The following is a 22,215-nucleotide window of genomic DNA, read 5'->3' as shown; positions in this document are numbered from 1 at the left end:
GCACCCCGCCCCCTCTTGCTGAGAAAGGCTGGTGAGATGAGATGCTTCAGGGATAAAATAGCAGCCCAGCAGCCTGGCTTACGGGGCTCGGTTGGGAAAGAATCAGATCCAAACATAAGTTCTTCACGGCACCCCTACAGCACCCCACAGCACCCACACAGCACCTCACAGCACCCCACAGCACCCTCACAGCACCCTCACAGCACCCCACAGCACCCTCACAGAACCCCACAGTACCCTCACAGCATCCCACACCACCACTCAAGGTGCCCCTGCAGCTCCCCATGCCACCTTCACAGCACCCCTGCAGTACCCCCACAGCACCCTTACAGCACCCCACAGCACCCTTACAGCACCCCCACAGCACCCTTACAGCACCCCACATCATCCTCACAGCACCCCTACAGCACCCCACACCACCACTCAAGGTGCCCCTGCAGCCCCCCACACTACCTTCACAGCACCCCTGCTGCACCCTCACAGCACCCTCACAGCACCCCTACAGCACCCCACACCACCATTCAAGGTGCCCCTGCAGCCCCCCACACCACCTTCACAGCACCCCTGCAGCACCCTCACAGCACCCCACATCACCCTCACAACACCCCTATAGCACCCCACACCACACTCCAGGTGCCCCTGCAGCCCCCCATACCACCTTCACAGCACCCCTGCAGCACCCTCACAGCACCTCCACAACAGCCCCACAGCACCCTCACAGAACCCCTACAGCACCCCACACCACCACTCAAGGTGCCCCTGCAGCCCCCCGCCACACCACCTTCACAGTGCCCACAGCAGCAGCTCTCCCTCCTACCCCAGAGGTTCGTCGCCTGGTGAGACCATTTAGTTGCCTCATGCCCTCAGAGGCCACCAGAGCAGAATGGACCGAGAAGGCTCTGCTTCCTACATGAACATCACTCTGCTTTCCAGGGGACGTCTGTGAGCAGGAGGAGGTAGCTGGCGGGATGACTAGAAAGCAAAAGACCTGAGGCTGAGTAGAGAAAAGCGATGAGGTACAGGCGCATCAGGGTATTGCCCCTCGTGATGCCATCTTGGTAGAGAGAAGAAAGTGGAAGCCCCTGAAGACTAGGACTGTACAAGGGAATGCTGCGAGGAGGAAGCTGAGATATGATGTGAGGGTGGCCCATGGGCCAGGTGGGAGCTACTGCCACCTTTTGCCAACACAGTGTGACCCCTCACTCCTGGACAGTGGGTCAAAGCAGCACCTGGTGACGCCAACACATCACATGCTCCTGGTAGACCATCTATGTCTGTGACTAAAGTGTCCCCACTTACCTTGTTTCTGTTGGAAACACCAGCAACTCTCAAGCCTCATGACGGTATCTGGGAACAGGCACTAACTGTGACTCCTTGGTATTTCATGTCACAGTAGAGCCATTCCTCTCGTTTGCCAGAGGTCTAGTGTTCTCAGGCCATGAAAACAAAGTTGTTCTTCCCGTTGAGTGTTGGAGATGCGAAGAGTAGGAGTACATGAGTCAGAGTTCCAGATTCTTACCACTCCTGGCACATGGCTGGCACATGGAATGTTCTGGGTGATTATATCTTGAGTTATTGCTTGATGCCAAACCTCTCTAATATGGAGTGAGCACTAGAGGCTGGGACAGCTTGAGGAGGGGGACCGAGGCTGTCCCCACTGCCCCACAGTGGCATGTTCTGAGGACTCTGCCCCCTCCCTGACAACACGTGTCCAGAGTGGTGTTCTTACAAGCCCTCTCCGTGAATAGCTGCCAGACATTCCGAGAAGTTTCAAGGGTAGCAGCCAGCACAAGTTACTAACTTGGCTAATTATTTCACTCCTCTGAGTCTCAGTTCTCTTTTGTAAAATGTGGTTTAATGAAAGAGAGAATGAGAACGATTTAGATGACCCCAAACTCTCTTCCACCTCTTGATAGTCTTCGAGTCACTGAAATTTGGAATTCCACCCAAGGGTGTCTGGATATGCCTCTAGTTGTGATTTTGTCTATTTTAAACCAAAATGGCAGCCAACAAAATTCTGAAATGGGTATCTGTTCTGTTGTTTCAAAGTTCTGGCATGGGTGTTAGTTCTCTTGTTTGTAACAGATTTCCTTAATATTTGGTGCAAATGTTCCCCTCGCTGGAGATGTTCAAGCGTAGGCTGGAGTGAAACCAGGGCTTTGGTTTGGTTTGATCCCGTGCTGAGAATCTGCACTTCCACCCCAGATAACACTCAATCAGAATCTATGGTTTAACAAGATCCCTATGAATCCAGAACACGATCCATAAGAATCACTTGGTTGCTGTTGTTAAGTGCCGTTGGGTGGGTTCCAATTCACAGCGACCCTATGTACAACAGAACGAAACACTGCCCTGTCCTGAACCATCCTCACAATCGTTGTTACGCTTGAGCTCATTGTTGCAGCCACTGTGTCAATCCACCTCGCTGAGGGTCTTCCTCTTTTCCGCTGACCCTGTACTCTGCCAAGCATGATGTCCTTCTCCAGGGACTGATCCCTCCTGACAACACGTCCAAAGTATGTAAGACGCAGTCTCACCATCCTTACTTCTAAGGGGCAAGAATCACTTGTGGATCTTGTTAAAATATAGGTTCTGATTCAGTATAGCTGAGGTGGAAATGCAAATTCTCAGCAGGGGATTGAACCGAAATGAACCAATCTGAAGCCCTGAGTGGAACTTGGCTGGGTCGTTGTGTGGGCCAGGGTGGATATGTATTATGGGGGGGGATTATGTAAGCATCAGAAGGCTGATTAAACAAGGCAGCTTCTCAATCCCTTCTCACTCTGGGAGTCTATGATGCAAGAGAGAGAACGAGGTTTGTGCTGATTCTAACCTGCACTCCCAACACAGTGTTTCATTCCATTGTGCATGGGGTCGCTGTGAGTTGGAACTGACTAGACGGTACCTAACAACTCCCAACGCCACTGGAGGGAAGCAGAAGTGGAGGCACAGACTCCAAGGTACATCTGGGAAGCACTCCCGGCTCCCCAAAGCACCCAAGACTCTGTCCTCTGGTTCCCCACTGGACTTGCATATGCCCCCATGGAAGCCCTGGCTGTCTGTCCTGTGGTCGTCTTACAAACATCTCCCTCCTTAGACTGTGGATGACTTAAAAACTGGGTTGTCCATACCAACTCTACAGACAGGAATTGTTTTTTTATAAGATAGTCAATGATGCTGGTGAGGAGTGAACTTTGTGGCTCAGGTAGACACATAAGACTATGTGGACAACTCCTGTCTGGTGGAGAGATGAGAAGGAAGAGGGGGACAGGAGCTCGCTGAATGGACAAGGGGGAATACAGGGTGGAGAGCAGGAATGCTCTGTCTCATCAAGGGGAGAGCAGCTGGGCGTGCATAGCGAGGTGTGTATGGCTTTTTGTATGAGAGACTGACTTGATTTGTAAACTCTCACCTAAAGCACAATAAGAAAAAAAAAAAAAAGAACTGGGTTGTGCTGCCCTCTTCCTGTATCCCCAGCAACCAGCAGAGTGCCAAACACATAATCAGTGTGAGTCACATGTGGAGGGAAAGAGGGAATGAGTGGATGAAGAGAAAACCTTGCCCAAGGTCACACGGCATCAGTGACAAGGCCAATATTAGAACCCCGGCTCCCAGAAGCCCAGCCTGTAGCTCTGCATATTAACTCTGCAAATTCCACCAACTATGGAAGATGACATCTGAACCAGCCACGGCCCTTCTTACTCTATTCACTATCTGCAGATTTCAAGGCCTTTGCAGGAGGGACCAGTTATTTCATTCTTGCCTGACCTTCGCCCCTTAGACACATGGTCAGGGACCCAGCCACCACCATCTCCCCCCTCCCCCCTCCCCACACACCCACGGGGCAGGGCTTGGCACAGAAGACAATGGTGTGGACTCACTTATGGCTTCAGAGTTGGCCGAGAGTTGCTGATATTGGCCCCAAATGGGATTCTAAGAGTAGCAGCAATCCCTCCCCTCAGTGCTTCTGGGAACTACAGACAACTTTTTTAATGAACCAGTATACCAAAGAAACAACCCTCCTGGCAGTAGTTATCTATTGCCCAGCTCCCTCCAGGGAGCAGCCCCTGGAATGTGCAGAGCTGAGGTCCCATGCAGAGGGCAGCCCCACCCCCGTGGCACTAACAAGGAGGCATATTTATCAAACACAGCTCCTCTGTGGAGGTTATTACTCCCCAGCGCAATGTCGTGGCCCTCCTGGCTCAACTCTGGTTTCTCCCAGGCACGTGGCACTGGAGACAGACAGGCAGGGCCAGAGAACCAGCCCAGAGACCTGGAGGGAGTCATGGGTGAGGCGGAGGAGGTGATGTATCTTTCATCTAGACGACAGCTTGGAGTATGAGAGGTTGCTAACCTTTAAGAATTTTATAACCCTGATTTCAAGAAACCTCCCCACATTCCAAGAACCCAGGAACGAGAGAGCAGTCCTCTGGGAGGAGGCTGGAATGGAGACAGGCCAGTTTTCAAATACCAGGAGAAGTTCCATGTTGATGTCAACTGTGATTGTTCTTGGCTAAAGTCACTATAAACAAGTTGCCATCATGTCAACTCCGATTCTGACCCTACATGTGTCAGTAAGACTGTGCTCTATAGAGTTTTCAATGGCTGGCTGATTTTTCAGAAGTAGATTGCCAGGCCTTTCTTCTGAGGCACCTCTGGATGGACTTGACCCTCCAGTCTTTCACTCAGCAACTGAGCACTTAATTGTTTTCAGCACCCAGAGCTCCTAAAGTCAATATAGGTAACACTTCAGAGCAGTGTGTTTCAAACCTTAGCATGCATGAGGATCACCCGGAGAACTTGCTAAAACGCCAGAGAGGGGCCCGAGAATGTGCATTTCTACCAACCCCCAGGTAATGGCTGATGTTGACGCTGATGCTGCTGGTCCAGGAGCCACTGCTTTGGGGAAAACATAGCTCGAATGTTATAGAGTCCCTCGAACATAGGGTTGCTAAGAGTTGAAGCCAACTCGACAACACCTAACAACAACAACAATGCCAACTAAAGAGAACAAGGTGAATATGTGGAAGAACTTCCCACCGCCAAGGCTAAGAAAGAGGCGCTCGCTCAGGTTACCGAGGAAAGTGGCAGAAATGTCCCGAACTGGATACACTGCTTTCCGAAATGAGTCTGCGTCAGTTCTGCTTAGGTGGTAATTCTACCTGCCGAGGACTCTGTTCGCATTCCACCCCAGTACAGGATTATAGAGCGTCTGTGATGTTATAGACAGAATGGAGGAAGACCCTCAATGAGATGGACTGACACAGTGGCTGCAACAACGGGCTCAAGCATGACAACGATTGTGAGGATGGCACAGGACCGGGCAGTGTTTTGTTCTGTTGTACGAAGGGTTGCTATCAGTCAGAACTAACTTGAAAGCACCCAACAACAACAACAACCGATGCTGGAAGTGCTGTGCTGGGCACGGTCACATGCAACACCAAAACCAAACCTGTTGCCATCGATGAGTCCGTTCCAATTTTGGCGGCCCCGTGTATTACAGCGTAGGACTGTGCTCCATTGGGCTTTCTTGGCTGTGAACTGTATGGGAGCAGATCACCTGGCCTTTCTTCTGAGGTGCTGCGGGGTGGGTTTGAATCAATTAGCAGCTGATGGCAAACCTCTGGCACAAGCAATTCTCAAGGACTCTCGTGAAGGTTTGTTTGCTTTTATCCTCGTGCTGTAGATGAGGAAACCGAGGCTCAGAGCCTCCTCCAAGGTTTCCCAGCTGGTATGAGGCAGAGACAGGATTCAAACCCACATGAACAGTCTCATCGTGTCTTCCTTTAAGTATGGGTGGGGGTGGGGAGGCAGGGTGTACAAATCAATATCTCCTAAACTGTATACCGTGGGTCAGTGTCCTGTAAGATATAAACAAAGCAAGGCACCCACAAAAAAACATGATCTAAAATGTGGACCCATGCTCAAGTAAGTTTGGAAATAAATTCAAACACAGAATTCTCTGCTAGATTTGAGTTATTTTAATACATTTAAGTGTATAGTGAATCTTCAAGAGGAGGCTATGTAGCATTTCCCAAATTTGACCAGAGAATTTTTGATTCCAAAACAACTATTAAAATTTCAAGCGACATTACAGTTGTGTAGAACAGTCTAGTAACATCTGGCAGAGATAATAAGGCAAGGGATTTACGCCACTAGCCCATATTCTTCACAACACACTCACATGTTTGGGGTAAACGTGTAGAGCATGTCAAGTTAAATACAAATCAGATTTGAAGAGAAAAGGGCTTCTAAGATCCTGCAGCAGTCAAGAATTCAAACACTGTATTGCATTGGGCAAATCTGCTGCAAAAGACCTCTTTAAAAGTGTTGAATGGCAAAGATGTCACTTTGAGGACTAAAGTGCTCCTGACCCTAGCCATAGTATTTTCAATTGCCTTATATGCATACGAAAGCTGGACAGTGAATTAGGAAGGCTGAAGAATAATGGATGCATCTGAATTATGGTGTTGGCAAAGACTATTGAATATACCATGGATTGCCAGAAAATGAACAAGTTTCTCTTAGAGTAAGTACAGCCAGAATGCTCCTTAGAAGCAAGGATGGCGAGACTTTTTCTCATGTACTTTGGACATGCTATCAGGAGGGACCAGTCCCTAGAGAAGGACATCATACTTGCGAAAGTAGGGGGTCAGCAAAAGAGAGAAAGACCCTCAAAGAGATGGATTGGCACAGTGGCTGTAACTATGGGCTCAAGCATAGTAATGGTTGTGAGGATGGCAGAGGACTGGGCGGTGGGGTGGCTATGAGACAGAACCAACTCAACAGCACCCAACAACATAGCAACGACAAGATCCTGCACCATTCACCCAGGCACAGGAGTTTGGTGGAGGGCCCGGGGACCCTGAGCAGGGCACAGACACAGCCGGGTGGTCACCCCATCCGCAGCAGCCGCAGCCCAGAGAGGCCTGGTCTCACTCAGATCCTCTCCCTCTGCACTTCCCAAGCTTCCAGTGTGAGAGACGCTCTACCCAAAGCTGTTAGGTGTCCCAGCATCTCTCAATCAATTATTCACGCTTCTATCTGAATAAGGAAGACCCAAGAAGAATTGACACCTTTGAATTGTGGTGTTGGTGAAGAATATTGAATATACCACTAACTGCCAAAGAACAAACAAATATGTCTTGGAAGAAGTACAACCAGAATGCTCCTTAGAAGCAAGGATGGTGAGACTGCATCTTAAATACTTTGGACATGTTGTCAGGAGGGATCCGTCCCCTGGAGAAGGACATCGTGCTTGGTAAAGCACAGGGTCAGCAGAAAAGAGGAAGACCCTCAGCAAGATGGACTGACACAGTGACTGCAACAATGGGCTCAAGCATAGCAAAGATTGTAAGGAGGGCACGGGACTGGGCAGTGTTTCCTTCTGTGGTACACAGGGTCGCTATGAGTCAGAAGTGACTCGACAGCACCTAACAACGACAATCTGCCTCTTGCTTTGAGAGAGAAAAAGGAAAAAGAAAAGTCACAGGGATGAGAGAAGGCGAGGGAGAGGGGAAAGGAAGCCAGGAGACTGTTCCTGGGCCGCCTGTGAGGTAGACCACAGAGGCACTATCTACTGAGTTGCCTGGATTTGTCCTAAGTCCTGAGCCAGGAAGCAAGTTAAGACCACAGCCATCACAGAGGTCTGCCCAGCGCCGCCCAGACCGGGGTTCAGCCTCACAGTGTGGCCTGGCCCGGGCAGCTGGTCCTTGATCGGCTGTGGAGTGCAGTGCCCTGCAAGAATGACGCATTGTGCTGCTGCTGCCACCGCCACCTGCTCCAGCCTCAGTCTCTTTCTCAAACTCACCTGGAGGGATCAGGTGAGCACCAAGCCTGAGTGCCCTTGGCAGGGTCTCTGCCTCCACGAGCCCCTTACCCTGAGCTTGCTCAGCTGATTTGAGCAAAACGATCAAGATTTAAAAACTGCTGTGTGTGGCATTTTGCAAATGGAGATTGCTACAGCCTCAGCTCATTAATAACAGAGAGTATTGGCGTTGTCTGCAATCATTGTTATTGCTATCGAAATTAGCTGCAGTGATATGCTGTCCTTTGTCTCAAAGACAATGCCACTAACAGTACAATTAATGCTTATTTTCCACTGCACAATTACCATATATTGTCCAAGCTACCAATATATTAAAGAGAGCATTTATGGTATCTGTGTGTGTACATATATGCGTGTGTGCACATGTATATATGTATATACACATAATGTACGTATACACACACATATGTAGTTATATATATTATACATGTTATATATATACATACACACACATTAAAAAAAAAGATCATTGCCATCGAGTTGATTCCGACTCATAGAGACCCTACAGGAAAGAGCAGAACTGCCCCATAGGGTTTCCAAGGCTATAATCTTTACGGAAGCAGATTGCCATATCTTTCTCCCTTGAGTGGCTGATGGGTTCAAACTGCCGATCTTTCTGTTAGCAGCTGAGCATTTAAGTGTTGCACCCCCAGGGCTAAATACATGCACACAAATGTAGTTACATCACACACTATATATGTACATAATTAAAAAAAAAAAAACCCAAACCCACTGCCATCGAGTCAATTCCGACTCATCGAGACCCTATAGAAAAGAGCAGAACTGCCCCGTAGGGTTTCCAAGGAATAGCTGGTATACTCAAACTGCCAAAGTTTTGGTTAGCTGCCAGGCTCTTAACCACTACGCCACCAGGGCTCCCCACTCCATAACATAATACATGTATACAAATGTATACACAAATGAAGCTATATATATTATACATAGATGTAGACACATTACACACATATGTGTATCTATACATACATGCACATGATACACATACACAAATGTCGTCATGTATTATCATGTTCATGAGCTGTTTGGTGTGTACATCGATCCCTAGGTTAGAGAGCAGTTTCCTCTGGGCAGCAATTTCCCTTACACTCCTTCTGTATCACCCTTAGCATGCAGCAGGGTGTGTTCTTCACAGGGACCTGAATAACCTCTAGCTGGTGATCTGGCTTATCCCAGCAGCTGGGGAGTCTCACGCTCCATCTGTGAGGCCCCCTCTCAGCAGATATCATGGGAGGTCAAGCCACCAAGCAAACCCCCGACCCACTCAGAACAAGACTCCTTCACCTCTGAGTTAGGTAGCTGGCTGGAGACAGACCCTGGGGCTGAACGTTGATATTGCAATGCCTCTCTACTGTCAGACCTAGGAGCCATCTACAAAATTCCCTGGGATTCATTTCTTCCAATTTTTAAAATTTTATTTTTTCTATTATAAAGTAATAAGTACTCATTAAAGAAGATTTAGAAAATGTAAATAAACAGAAAAAAAATCACATATTGTCTCATTTTCCAAACACAATCATTGTTAACATTCTGGTGGGTTCTTTTCCAGTTTCTATTGAATGCACTTGTAAAAAGTTTTAAATTGTATCATACCTTTGCACTTGACATTGTCACAGAAGAATCTGTTATAATACTGGCTTTCATAAAATTAATTTTTAATGGTTGCATAATATGCTAAATTTATCTAACCATACGACTATAAATGGGCCTTTAGATCAATTTCAATTTTTGATATGCTGAACAATGCTGAAATATGTATCTTGGTGATTAGCACCATTGTTGTAGACTTAGACTTGATTCCTATAAAAATTATCACTAGTTCAAAGGACCTGAATATTTGTAAGTTTCTTGCTAAATATTTACAAATTGTTTTCCAAGAGTGCTGTACTAGTTAGAATTCCCAATAGCCATGCTTCATTTCAAACGCAAACAGAACCAGCTTCCCATTCTCCTCCTGGGACTTATTTCTGTAGAACTGTTTATAATGCTTTCCAACTCTTTCCAACTCCTGCTGAAACTGGTCCTATGCTACCTGAGCCTACAAAGGCTCAGATGGCCTGTTACAGAAATCTACTCGTGGGATACAGGCAGCCTGGCAAAGAGGGGCCCCCTCCAACTAAGCCTCCAGCCTTGGAGCTCATTCCAGCCTTAACTCTGGAGCAAAGCCCCAGACCAAGGTTCTGAAGAGCCCTTCCTTGATCCGTCACCTCCACCGGCCAGGAACCGATGAGCCATCACAACAAGAACTGCACCTCTGTGTACCTACTATGGTGGTTCTTAGCAGTGGAATGAATCCACAGCACTTCCGCTTGTAATCAAATGACCAGATTGCTTCACATCTTGTCTTTGTGCATCCTTGACTGCATTTTACTTCCCAGTGAATAAGGAGGAATCATGGAAGATGGGACACCAAGTGTTTTCACCACTTCACCTTTCATCTCCTCCTCCCCACCTTTCCTTGCTGAGAATTCTGGAATCATGCTGATCCTGGTCATGCAGGAGGCCCAGCTCATGCCCTGTTCCTTTCTTCAGGAAAGGAAACTGGACAACTGGACAACGCGGACTAACTTTTCCTTTGGTGCTCTTCTCCATCATATGCTAATGGAGCTTTAGAATGTGGGACAGGTGTCAACCTTCACTTCCTGTTTCCTCTTTCCTTCTTGCCGCAGAGGGTGCTGTGATTCTGAGCACTGAGCTAATGACTTAATGTTACAGTAAGGTAGGCTCCATTCTCTCTGCCTGTGCACACGTGCACACACACACACACACACACACACACACACACACTGTCCAGGTAGCTTTGGCTGCAGAGGTGGACAAATGAGCATGTCATCATCCTATCGTATCAGGAAAGCTATAAACTGTATTCTGGTGGTGGAGCTCACAAGTGATTCTATAACAAGAGTTGACCATCCTGCACTCCAGTGTCCGAGACTGTCTAAAGGGTGGCTGGGGGGAAAAGAGGTGAACTCCCTAAGATGGAAGCAAAGAGACATTCTCAGAAGTCTTTTTCCCTAGGGTTTTGGGGTGGCAAGACATGGACTACATATGATGTATGGCTGGGGTCACACTAGCCAGATGCTGGCTCCTCTGTTTCCACCTTCCAACATCCAAGGCAGACAACATGCTCGGACATTTTTCTCAGTTTATTTAACAGCTGGAGAGCAGGACTTCCTGAGTAATTGTTGCTTTCTGGTAGAAACTGGTGGCTTATCTGTAGCTGAGGGATAAGGCAGAGAATAGTGCCGGGTATCTGAACAAGGTGAATGAGCTGCCTTTAAATATCATGATAGACTTGACCATGGTGCACGAGATGTGGCCACAAAGGTCCTTCTTCCCCTTCCCCTCTTCGTTTTCAACAAAATATGTTGTAGTGGAGTTCAGTTATACAAGTGTATTAAGAGGCTCAATGGCTATGGAATGGGTCAGTGAGACCACAGCCATGGGCCCAAACCTTGGATCAACCAAATAGCTTCGCTTTAGTTCCCCAGCCATGGACACCAGAGACAACCCAGGCCCCTGTCTCAGTAAGGTATGTGGGGGCATCTGTCACAGACAGCAAGGGGGACTAACCAGTGGAAGACAACTTGTCTCCACTCCTGGATCAGCAACTTAGAAGTCCTGCCTTACCAAGATCCCCTTTTATACAAAGATCAGCCTACACACACACACACACACACACACACACACACACACACACACATATACTCTCAATGACAGTCCTGCCTGTGACCAACCTAGCACCCTGCCAAAGAATTACACAAATTGAAAGCCAGAGCAGCTTAGGGTCACCCAGTAAATCACAAGCAGAAATCAAATCTATCCACTCAATTAAGTCTGGGCCTCGCTGAAATGGTATCCCCTTTTGAACACTAGAGTGGCTGATTTCCAAAGGATGTAAGAAGATCATTCAACGCTCGGCTATTCAATATCAACCCTTTTTCTCTGGGATTTTTAAATGTAATCAGCATTTAGTAAAGAAATTGAGCAAAAAAGAGGAAGACCCTCAATGAGATGGATTGTCACTGTGGCTGCAACAATGGGCTCAAATGCAGCAACGACTGTGAGGACGGTGCAGGACCAAGCAGCCCTTCATTCTGTTGTTCATAGGGCTGCTATGATTTGGAACCGACTCGACAGCACCTAACAGCACCTAACGACAAAGAAGGTAAGATGTTCCAAAGAGCTTCTATATTTGAGGGATAACCTCTAACTTAGACTAGGGGAAAGGCATATAAAACCCATCAATCAAAAAGTACTGATGCTCTCACTCACTGCTGATGGGAAACACTTCAGAAGTTCCTCAAAAACATAAACATAAAGCTACCAAGTGACCCAGTATTTCCATTCCTAGGTATATATCCAAAAGACTGAAAGCAGAGGCTCCAAGAGATACTTATACGCTAATGTTAAGTTGGCCATTACCGGTAATAGCCGGAAGGTGGAAATAACCCATATGTCCATCTACAGATGAATGGATAGACAAAATGTGGTACATACGTACAATGGAATATTATTCAGCCGTAAAGAGAAATGCAGTTCTGATACATGCCAAAGCATGGAGGAACCTTGAAAACATTATGCTGAGTGCAATAAGCAGCCACAAAAGGACAAATGCTGTATGATACCACTTACAGGAACTATCTAGGACAGGAAATGCATGGAGACCCAAGGTGATCAGTGGTTACCAGGGGACGAGCCTCTCTGAGTGGTGCAAATGGTTAAGCGCTCCACAACTAGTCAAAAGGTTGGTGGTTCGAACGCATCTGGACGCACCTTGGAACACAGGCCCGGGGGTCTGCTTCCTAAAGGCCACAGTCTTGAAAACCCTATGGAGCAGCTCTATTCTGCACACGTGGGGTCACCATGAGTCAGAATCGACTCAACAGGAACTAACAACGGCGACAACCAGGGGATGAGGGAAGGGGAAAATGGAGAATTATCGCTTAAGGGGGACTAGGTTTTCTGTTTGGGGTGACAAGAAGCTTTTGGAAACAATGGTGATGGCTGCACAGTGATTTGAAACTGCAAAAAATTTTTTGTGATATACATTTTACCACAATAATAAAAAAAAAAGCATTGATGGAGAGGAGCTAGGAGTCGCCCAGCACTGAACCAGGCGCTCAGGTGGGGAATGGAGCAAAGAGGCAAGATGTGCCATGAGCTTTTCCCGCCCTGCCTCCCCGGGTCATCCCCCACCAGTCCCAGCCAGGGTGTGCGACAGCCCACAGCAGTCCAAGTACAACAAAGATGGCTGGACTGTGTCTCTGGCCACTCCCCCAGCAGTCTGGGTCCTGCCAAGTGACTGCAGGTCAAACACGGGTGGCGTGCGTGGCTGGCCCCATTCCTGTTATGACTGCACTTGCATTCGTTAACGCCCGGCCACCCCTGTGGGCGCGCCAGACAGGAAGCCCTCTCCCTCGTCTGTTTCAGCTGGCTTTTTCCTTCTCAGGAGTCAGGCAGGTGGTGGCCACAGCGGAGGGCAATTCTGCTCTGGGATGAAGGGAGTGGTTGCAAGGGGTCCCGTCTCAGAGTGGAGGCTCAGAGGCTTGCCTGCCACCCCTCTCTCTCATTAGTCAGCACTTCCTCGCATCAACAGAGCCTGAAATTCCCTGATATGTTAAACCTTTGTCTGAAACACTCAGAATTTGGCCTGGGAAAGAAAACACTGAGCGGAGCTTGGGAAACACTCAGTGTGAACAAGTACCAAGGACCTGGCTGGGGACCTCAGCGGGGATCATGCTCCACCGGGCTCTGTCTCCCAGCGACCGACCCACGAGCTTCCGAGAACCAGAGAGCCTCAGAGACCACAGAGCACACAGAACAGCCACTTCAAAATTTTCCAATCCAACCTCCAAAGAGCAGATTGTTACTTTTGTCCAATATCATAAAAACAAATCACTAGAAAAATGAAAAGAAAAAGACAGCACCAGAGCAACACGCGATCCTCTGCTGACAGATGAGAGGCGGCTGTGCGTGAGGTACATTGGCTGAGAATCGAACTCCGGTCTCCCGCATAGAAGGATCTTGCCAAATGTAAAAAGAGCCCAGAAGAGTGAGCTCAAAGAGGAGACGAGCCCAGGCGTCAATACTGAGAAGTCCAGCCCTTCACCAGCGCGTGGTGGGGAGCTCAAGGTCAGCGTGTTGGAGGAGAGGACCAATTTCACAGCTGAGAGGGGCTGGCCACCTGGAGACAGTCATGTTTACTTAGATCTTGTCTGCTTCACGGGTGGACTGGCTGCAAGGACTTTGATTACCATTCACAGGGCTCTGTGCTCTCGGCCGGAACAGGCTCCTAATCGGCGTGGCCATTAGAGCTCTCTGCCTGGCTCTGTCTCCAGCAGCTGGAGCCTTGGGCTGCTGTCTGCACCTCCCTACCCCAGCGTGTCTGTGACTCTGTCTGGGGCTACAAGCCTACTTCAATCAATTCCCACCAAGGAGCAGACTCGTCCTTCACTAACACTGGGAACCTGCAGGATATGAGTAGGGAAGTCACAACCCATCAGTCTAGCCCTGGGAATTACCCGGAGGACACTCTGACCCCTGAGTCTCAACCTCTGGGTGCAGACCAGACTCAGCCATTCCTAACTGTTCCCTATGCCTCCGTGGCTCCCCTGCAGTTACCCTCACTTCCATCTGACCTTCACACTTTTGTTTAGAAAGTGGAGATTTAGGGGTTCCCTCTTCCGCCCAGCAGCACCACGGAAGAAAGCCCTGGCAATCTGCTGCCATAAAGATTACAGCCAAGAAAACCCTACAAAGCAGTTCTATTCTGTAATGCATGGGGTGCCATGAGTTGGAATTGGCTCGACAGTGATGGGTTTAGTTTTGGTTTTTGGTCTCTTCCACCTAAAATCTCCATTCACAGAGCTGCAGAGAACCTAGATACTAAGGTCTCAAGTGGTGAAGTGTCTTGTCCAAAGTCACCCAGCTCATTTGTGCAATAACACAAGAAAAGCGAGGACTTGTGAGTCAATCCCTCATATTAATAGCGCTCATCACCAGATATTCTGCCACAGCGTTAATCTTTGTAGTCAATAGTATATCATGACAGTTCACCGCAAACGCTCAACGTTTGGTCCAGAAAAACAATGGTCTCCTTACTAATGTATTCCCTCTGGTCCTGACCATGTATTTCCATCTACCCAATCCAACTCTAGGATTCCAGTCATCCAAGCCTTTGGAGAACAAGTCTGCATGGAGAGGTTCACCCAATTACTTCTCCAAGGGGTCCCCAAAGGTCGCAGGGCCCCAGGTGGGAGCCACATTGGCTTCAAGTGTAGTCTAGGTAGGAACTGTCTTGACCTTTGCTTTGTGAGATTCTAAATATGACCAGCTCAAGTCTGGTGCTCTTGTGATCAACCCATTTCTCTCTTCTCCATTCAATTCTGGAAGATTCTAGGGAGCGCTAGCCTTTATTATCACACCCTCCTAAGTGGGTGTTCTGTAATGCATGAGAGAAAGCTCAGAACAGAGGTGATGGCCTTCCCAGAGCTCAGGCTGGAGGGGGGACATCTCAATGAAAAGGCCCAGCCACAATAGGCCTATCACAAACTTCTGACAGGTGCGCCCCAGCACTGCCATGGCGTGAACCCACCGCATTGCCCCACACATTCTCACCCCTTTCTCACCAACCACCCCCCGGCCCCAGTGTCTCCTGAGAGGTGCCCACCCACACGTGCATTTTGGCCTGCACCTGGGAGTCCTCGAACGTTCGCCTCAGCTGTTGCTTCTTCACATTGGTTGGCCATGAGGCCAGCAAAGGCTTTTCCTTTCTCCTTTTGTGCTTTGAACTTTGGGAAACAGTGCCTATAATTAGAAAGGAAATTCTTTTCTGGTGACTCACAGGCGGTGAGGAGAGAAGACTGTGGAGTGGGGAGGAACATGGAGGGAGAGCGCTAGTCAGTTCTCAAGCACTCCCAGTTTTAGGGGGTTTGTTTTCCCTACCCTTTTCCTTCTCAACAGCACACAGGGATGACCGTTTTTTCTTCTTTTCCCATCCAGAAACTAGTTAGCATCACGAGGAAGGTGGTGGTACCCAGCCAGGAGCATGGTAGAGTACCTGACGATGATGGGGCAGGTGGGTGGCCTCTGGTGTGTGTAGCTGTGCACCAGTGTGGCATCTGGCCGACAATGTGCAGAAAATGCATGGAAACGTCCAGCATCAGGACCAGGACACAGAGAAAACTGGGTATCAGAATCCATTTCTCTTCTCTCACTTGAGCTTCCCCATTCTTGCTTCCTTATTGCTACAAAGGATCAAACCCACCAAGGAGGATAAAATATAGACTATCAAAGCCTGTTGAAGAGGACAGTGGACTACCATGGATCTATCTTCTACTAGTTGGGACGGCTTATGCTGATATATTCTAAAGACTTAGCTGGCTGCCCTATGTGAACTAAATGGAAACCACAAGGGATAGTGCAGTATCCGGGGCTGGTAAAAGTGGGGGACCCTTACCACCCTCTGGCCTGGAGGAGCAAGAATGGGGATGGTTTCTGGAGACTGAAGAGGGAAAAGATCAGGCAGACCAAACTGCTTCAGAAGAAGCTATCTGAGGTAAAGGATGCAGCCAGCCCAAAGGTACCTAGTAGGGGTGGAAACTTGGGGAATAAATCTCCCAACCTCCCTGTTTTCCACCCACTAATCTCCTACCAGTGCTCCTCATTGTCCAACCCCACTGGAAGTCAGGCATGGAAGCCCATGGACATGTCTGTACAAGTTAAGAGCCTCCCAGGGCACAGAGTGGTGGGGAGAGGTAGAGAGGGGGCCTGGGGCACAGACAAGATACCTGGGACAAGCCTGCATCACAACACGTGGGGATTATGTACACTCCTGGACCGTAGTTCCGTGAGGCCAGGTCCATGTGCCGGTGCACAAGAGGCACTCCATAAACATTTATCACATTAACAGGTTAATGAGTAAATGAATGAAGGAACTGGACAGCATTGTATTGGGAAAAATTCACCTAAACCCTGATTCAGTATCTACACGTGAATCTGGTTATCATTAGGTGCCAACCTGTTTTTCAGGTTCAACCCCTATATTAGTCCCCTAGGGCTGCCATAACCCGTTGATCAGCACAAACTGGGTGGCTTACAAAAAACAGAAACGTGTATTCTCTCACAGCTCAGGAGGCGGGAAGTCCACAATCAAGATGTCGGCAGGGTTGGTTGCTTCTGGAGGGCTGGGAGGGCAGTTCCATGCCCCTCTCCTGGCTTCTGGTGTTGCCAGCAACACTTGGTGTACCTTGGCTTGTAGACGCATCACTCCAATCTGCCTCTGTTGTCACATGGTGTTCTTCTGAGTGTCTCTGTGTCTCTTCTTCTCCTCTTATAGGGACACCAGTCATTTTGGATCAGAGTCCACCCTAACGACCTCATCTTAACTTAATTACATCTGCAAAGATCCTATTTCCAAACAAGGTCACGTTCACAGGAACCGAGGGTTAGGACTTTACATCTTTCTGGCGGTCATGATTCAACCCATAACACTCCCCAAGAAGCAGACAAATCCTTTCTCCCAGTCTGCCCGCAGAATTCTCCAGGCCACCCAGTCCCCAAGTTTCCCAGGTGTGTTCCAGCTCCAAGTCATGATATCCCAGGCTGGGAGGAGCCTCACCTGGGAGGCCACTCTCTGGATAGGCAGCGAGTGCCCCTACGGCTCTGGCCACCACTGTCTGGCCCTGGTGCTCCTCTTCTGTGAGGTGGGGAGCCAGCATCCACATGTTGCCATGTGGCCCGCTCAGCAGTTACTGTGGCAACAGCCAGCAACCTGCCTCCTCCAGACAGTCCTGGCGGAGCCCTGCTGCTATAGGCTGCAGACTTCCTGAAAACCATCATTTCCCTGGCCACTGTGCAGCTCCAGGCCCTCAAAACTGGGAGTGGACGCAGAGGCTGGGGGTCCCGCTGAGCCCTGGGCTGGTCAGCAGACAGAGGGATGCAACCATTCACAACCAGCCACAGCCCTGGGACAGGCTGCCTGTCTCTATTCCCCAATGTCCAAGTGTCCATGCCCAGTGGTTGGGGCTCATGGAAGATGCTCTTCTTGGGTTGGCCTGGAGGTGCCCCCAACCCCTCCCCAACCACACTCCAGCCAAACAAAACTTCTGCAGCTCCCTGACTATGTTGTTCATGCTGGCCCCTGCCCTCCCCGCCCTCACTCACCCTTCACGGCCGAGCTCGATGTCCACCTTCTCCCTACGTGCCCCTTCCATCCCATCACTGCTGACCCCAGCCCCACCCACCTGAGGAGAGTTTTCCTTCCCATTCGAGGCCCCCCAGCAGACGGGCAATCGCTCTGCAGTAGCTTGTATCACACTGCTTCACAGTGAGTTGTTTCTGTGTTTCATTGGCCACCAGGCTGTGAGCCCCTCAAGGTCAGGTGAACGGTCCCTTTCATCTACTATCAGCCAGCTTCTTTGACAGGGCCTGGCACATAGCAGTTTATGGAAGGGTGTAGCCTCAAGTGTTCACGAGCCAGAGGTGACGCATTTGGCCCTGCCTGGAGAGCAGACCGGTGAGTGGACAGGAGGCAACAGCATCGCCCATCAGCCCAGCTGTGGACATGGAGATGACCCCTGGGGGCCCCGCAAGCTGCTCCCCCAGGTCCTAATTTTGCCAGCTAAACACTCACTCATTCATTCAAGAAATACCTATTCAGCATCTCTGCAAATGGTTAACCACTCAACTACTAGCTGAAAGGCTGGTGGTTGGAACCCACCCACAAGTGCCTGGGAATAAGGGTCTGCTGACCTGCTTCTGGAAGGCCACAGCCTTGAAAACCCTAGGGGGCAGCTCTACTCTGACACACGGGGTCACCATGGGTAGGAATCTACTGCACAGCTACTAACAGCAACAACTACAAGCCACTGAGCTGAGCATGAGACTAGAGAGGACTAAGACGTGGTGCGCTCTGTGGAAGCCCTCAGGCCCGCAGGTGAGACAGGCAGGTAAGCAGGCACGGCAAGCAGGTGGCTGGAGGAAGCCACAGAGGAGAAACCTGGCTGGACTTGGGAGGCAGCGAGCTGGACCACTTAGAGGCTGGCTTGCAGAAAGTTCAGTGTGGATGGAATTGGGGACAGGGAGGTGATACGAGGACACAGATCAATGTCATATTCGTGTGTGGCAGCAAAGCCAGGCAGGCCTGATTCAGAATCTCGACACCCTAGCCAACTTGGTGAGGCCCTTGTAGATTCTAGGCACAGAGCTGCGGAGAAAAGGCCAGTAACGTACCCCACCCTTTTCATTGTTATGCTAACCGGCCTCCCTGTCCAACCCGCTGCAGTCCGCTGACAACCTGGGTGTCGGCCTGGCTGGCAGCCATGCTGAATTAATGTTTTCCAAGCCCTGGCCCACGCCCGCACACATGGGAGGGGCTGGAAGGGGGGTGGGTGCAGTCTGAAGCAAAGCCAGCCCTTCCATTCAGCCTGAAGGGGGAGGGTGCTGCTCTCCTCGGAAGTGGTGCCCAGCCACCAGCGCTGCCTCTCCTCCCTGGAGACCTCTGGGCCGATTTCGCTGCAGATGGCGCTGGCCGATGCCCATCCCTGGGAGAGACCCTCCTTTCCCACTAATGAGGGGAGCAGGTGAAGGGACCAGCAAAAGTGATCAGGGTGGGAAAAGGGGTACACACCAGATGAAAAGTTAGGAAGCCTGGGTTCTAGCCCCAACTCTGCCACTCATTAGCTGTGTGCCTTTGGGCAAGTTGCTTCACCTCTCTGAGCCTGGTTTTCCTGTTACCTGAGTCTAAGATTCTGGCTGTCAGGAACGCATGCACTGCTTTTAAAGAAAAGAAACCATTTGCCGTCAAGTTGATTCCAACTCACAGTGCCACCATGTACGTCAGAGTAGAACTGTGCCCCACAGGATTTTCAATGGTTGATTTTTCGGAAGTAGGTGGACTTGAACCACCAACCTTCTGGTTAGCAGCCGTTTTCTACATTAATTTACTGTGTGACATTGGGTAAACCCCTTCACTCTCTGTGCTAGAGTGGACTATCTTTTGGAAGTCACATTGCATACCAACTGAGTTCCAGTGAAGCAAGGGTCACAGCTGAACCCAGGAAGGAGTCAAGAGGACCCAGGAAGCACTGTTCCCCACTTTCTCCCACTGCCCCACCTGGAGATTCCAGTCACAAAGAAACAGCTGGTCCACCCACTGTGTTTTCAGTTCCCCTTGGAGCTCCCCTGCCCTTCCTCCGCCTCTTACAACCTCACTCTGCCTACCCTGCTGGGTGGCACAAATGGTTACGTGCTGGACTACTAACTGAAAGGGTGGCCAGTTCAAATTTACCTACAGGCCCCTCAGAGGTAAGGCCTGGCAATCTGCTTCCAATAGGTCACAGCCTTGAAAACTCTATGAAGCAGTTCTACTCTGCCCGCATCGGGTTGTCATGAGTCAGAATCAACTGGATGGCAACTAACAACAACCACTGCCTAGCCAGGGTCTTTTGCAGCCATCTGCAGCTCACACGTGACTGCCCAGGAAGTTCCCAGACTGGCAGGCTCTGAGAATTCTCTACCTGCAGGGGCCCGGGTCCTCTTTCCCTCTCCCCATGCAAACATGGCCCTGCCTTCCAGGGTCACCAGCCAGGCTGCTCACTCCAGCAGCCTCTGTCCACAGCCCCACAGCAAATGGGTAACAACCACGGCTGCTGATAAGCAGTGGGAGGTCTATTGATCAGATGACCCCATGATACACTGAAATAATGGAGGAAACACCCAGTTCGGCTTTCCGGGCTGGATCTGAGTTGGGGCTGACCGCAGCACCCCTCCAAGCTCTTAGAAAACCCACAGAACTGCATCGGCCATGAGAGGACAGGGCAGGGGACACGGCTGAGGACCAGGGGCTGTAGCCTTTCAGGCCGAGAGAAGGATGCGGTGGGTCTGGGCGAGATGAATTGAGTTTCTTTAGGCTCTAGAGCCCTAGGAGAGGACGAAACTAGTAAAAGCCTTGGGAGGAAAGATCCCAGACAGAATCCTGCTGCTTAAGGGAGCCACCCAGGAAGGATGGGGTGCTAGCAAGGACATATTGGGGGACACAGCACAGGGCTGGGGCACAGAGTCTTTGTCAAAGAATCACAGGCAACTGGGCTCTTCCAGCTTGTATATTGCATGTCTGGTGATCAGGACCCCCAGTGGGTGGCCATGGCAAAACCAGAGGGAAGAAACAGATGCCAATTAAACCCCGGTGCCCATCTAGACATATCAGGCATTTCCGATAGACAGCCCAGACACCGGGGTCTGCTGGGTAAGGGGCTAGCCGGGGAGTCTGGATTCGCCTTTGTAAAGAGAGGAGACTATCACCCCATTCTCTGCCTCCCAGCAAAAGTATGAAGCTCAGGTGTAAGTTCAGCCCACAACCAGGTACTCCGGAGCTAATGACAGAGTGAGTGTCAGGTCTCAGCGGCCTTGTCTGCACATGCGTTGCCCACGGGCCTCAGCCAGAGCTGGTGGCCCCTGTGGAAGACATGATGCCCCAACAGAAGGGGGATTCCTGGGCTCACTGGGCCTCTCCAGCAGGGGGGTGGGTGGGGAGAAAGGTCTCAAAGCACATGATAGAGATTTCAGAGGAAAGGGGGGCTAGATGCCTTCTGGGCAGCTGCCATCAGTTACAGACAGAGAAACAGAGGCCCAGAGGGGTGATACGCCTTCTTGAGCTCACTCAGGAACCCAAGGTGGGGCCGGTCAGGAGCCTGATTCCAAGGTAAGTGTTCTTCCATTACGCCGTCTGCCTGCCACAGTTCAAGACACAGGAAGGTTTTTGTTTTATTTTGTTTTGTTTTTCCCCAAATTATGGGAAACTGGTCCCCCAAGAGCCACTGTAGGTTGATGGGATGGGAATTTCTGACGCTTGGAGCTTCACTGCAGAAACATGGTGATACTGCCTGTGTCGTACCTGGGGGCTCCCTGAGACACGCAGAGTAGGGTTAGGTCAGACGCGTCTTGGATGATGAGGAGCTGCGGGCCAAAGTGGCCACACCAAGAGGAGAAGGCCCTCAGCCTACCTCTGGGATGTCCCCCACAGATGGACAGGGCAGGACTCAAAAGACTGATTCCAGTGCAGACATTGGAGAGGCCCCAGCCAGCCCGTTTGAGTGCCACAAACGGTTAAGCCCTTGACTAGTAACCAAAAAGGTTAGCTGTTCAAACCCACCACTCAAAAGTACCTCAGAACAAAGGCCTGGTGATTTTGCCTCCAAGAGGTCCCAGCCATGAAGACCCTGTGGAGCAGTTCTGCTCTGCAACGCATGGGGTCGCCGTGAGTTGGAGTCAACTTAACGACAACTGGTATAACTGGGACGGAGGGGCTGCCGAGAACCGGGGGCTCCAAATATCCCTGGGAACCTCTAGAATAATAATAGCAGCCAGTG

General features: G+C 50.0%; 1 protein-coding gene across 18 annotated transcripts in view; it reads right to left on the bottom strand.

Moving 5' to 3' along the window:
• PLXNA4 (plexin A4) overlaps positions 1 to 22,215 on the bottom strand; it is a 516,957-nt gene that overhangs the window by 300,251 nt on the left and 194,491 nt on the right. The window lies entirely within an intron of this gene.

Source organism: Loxodonta africana, chromosome 8 (genome assembly GCF_030014295.1).
Source record: "Loxodonta africana isolate mLoxAfr1 chromosome 8, mLoxAfr1.hap2, whole genome shotgun sequence".
Taxonomy (NCBI): Eukaryota; Metazoa; Chordata; class Mammalia; order Proboscidea; family Elephantidae; genus Loxodonta; species Loxodonta africana.
The sequence above is the reverse complement of the archived record's forward strand: the minus strand, read 5'-3'. Positions and strand labels throughout refer to the sequence as shown.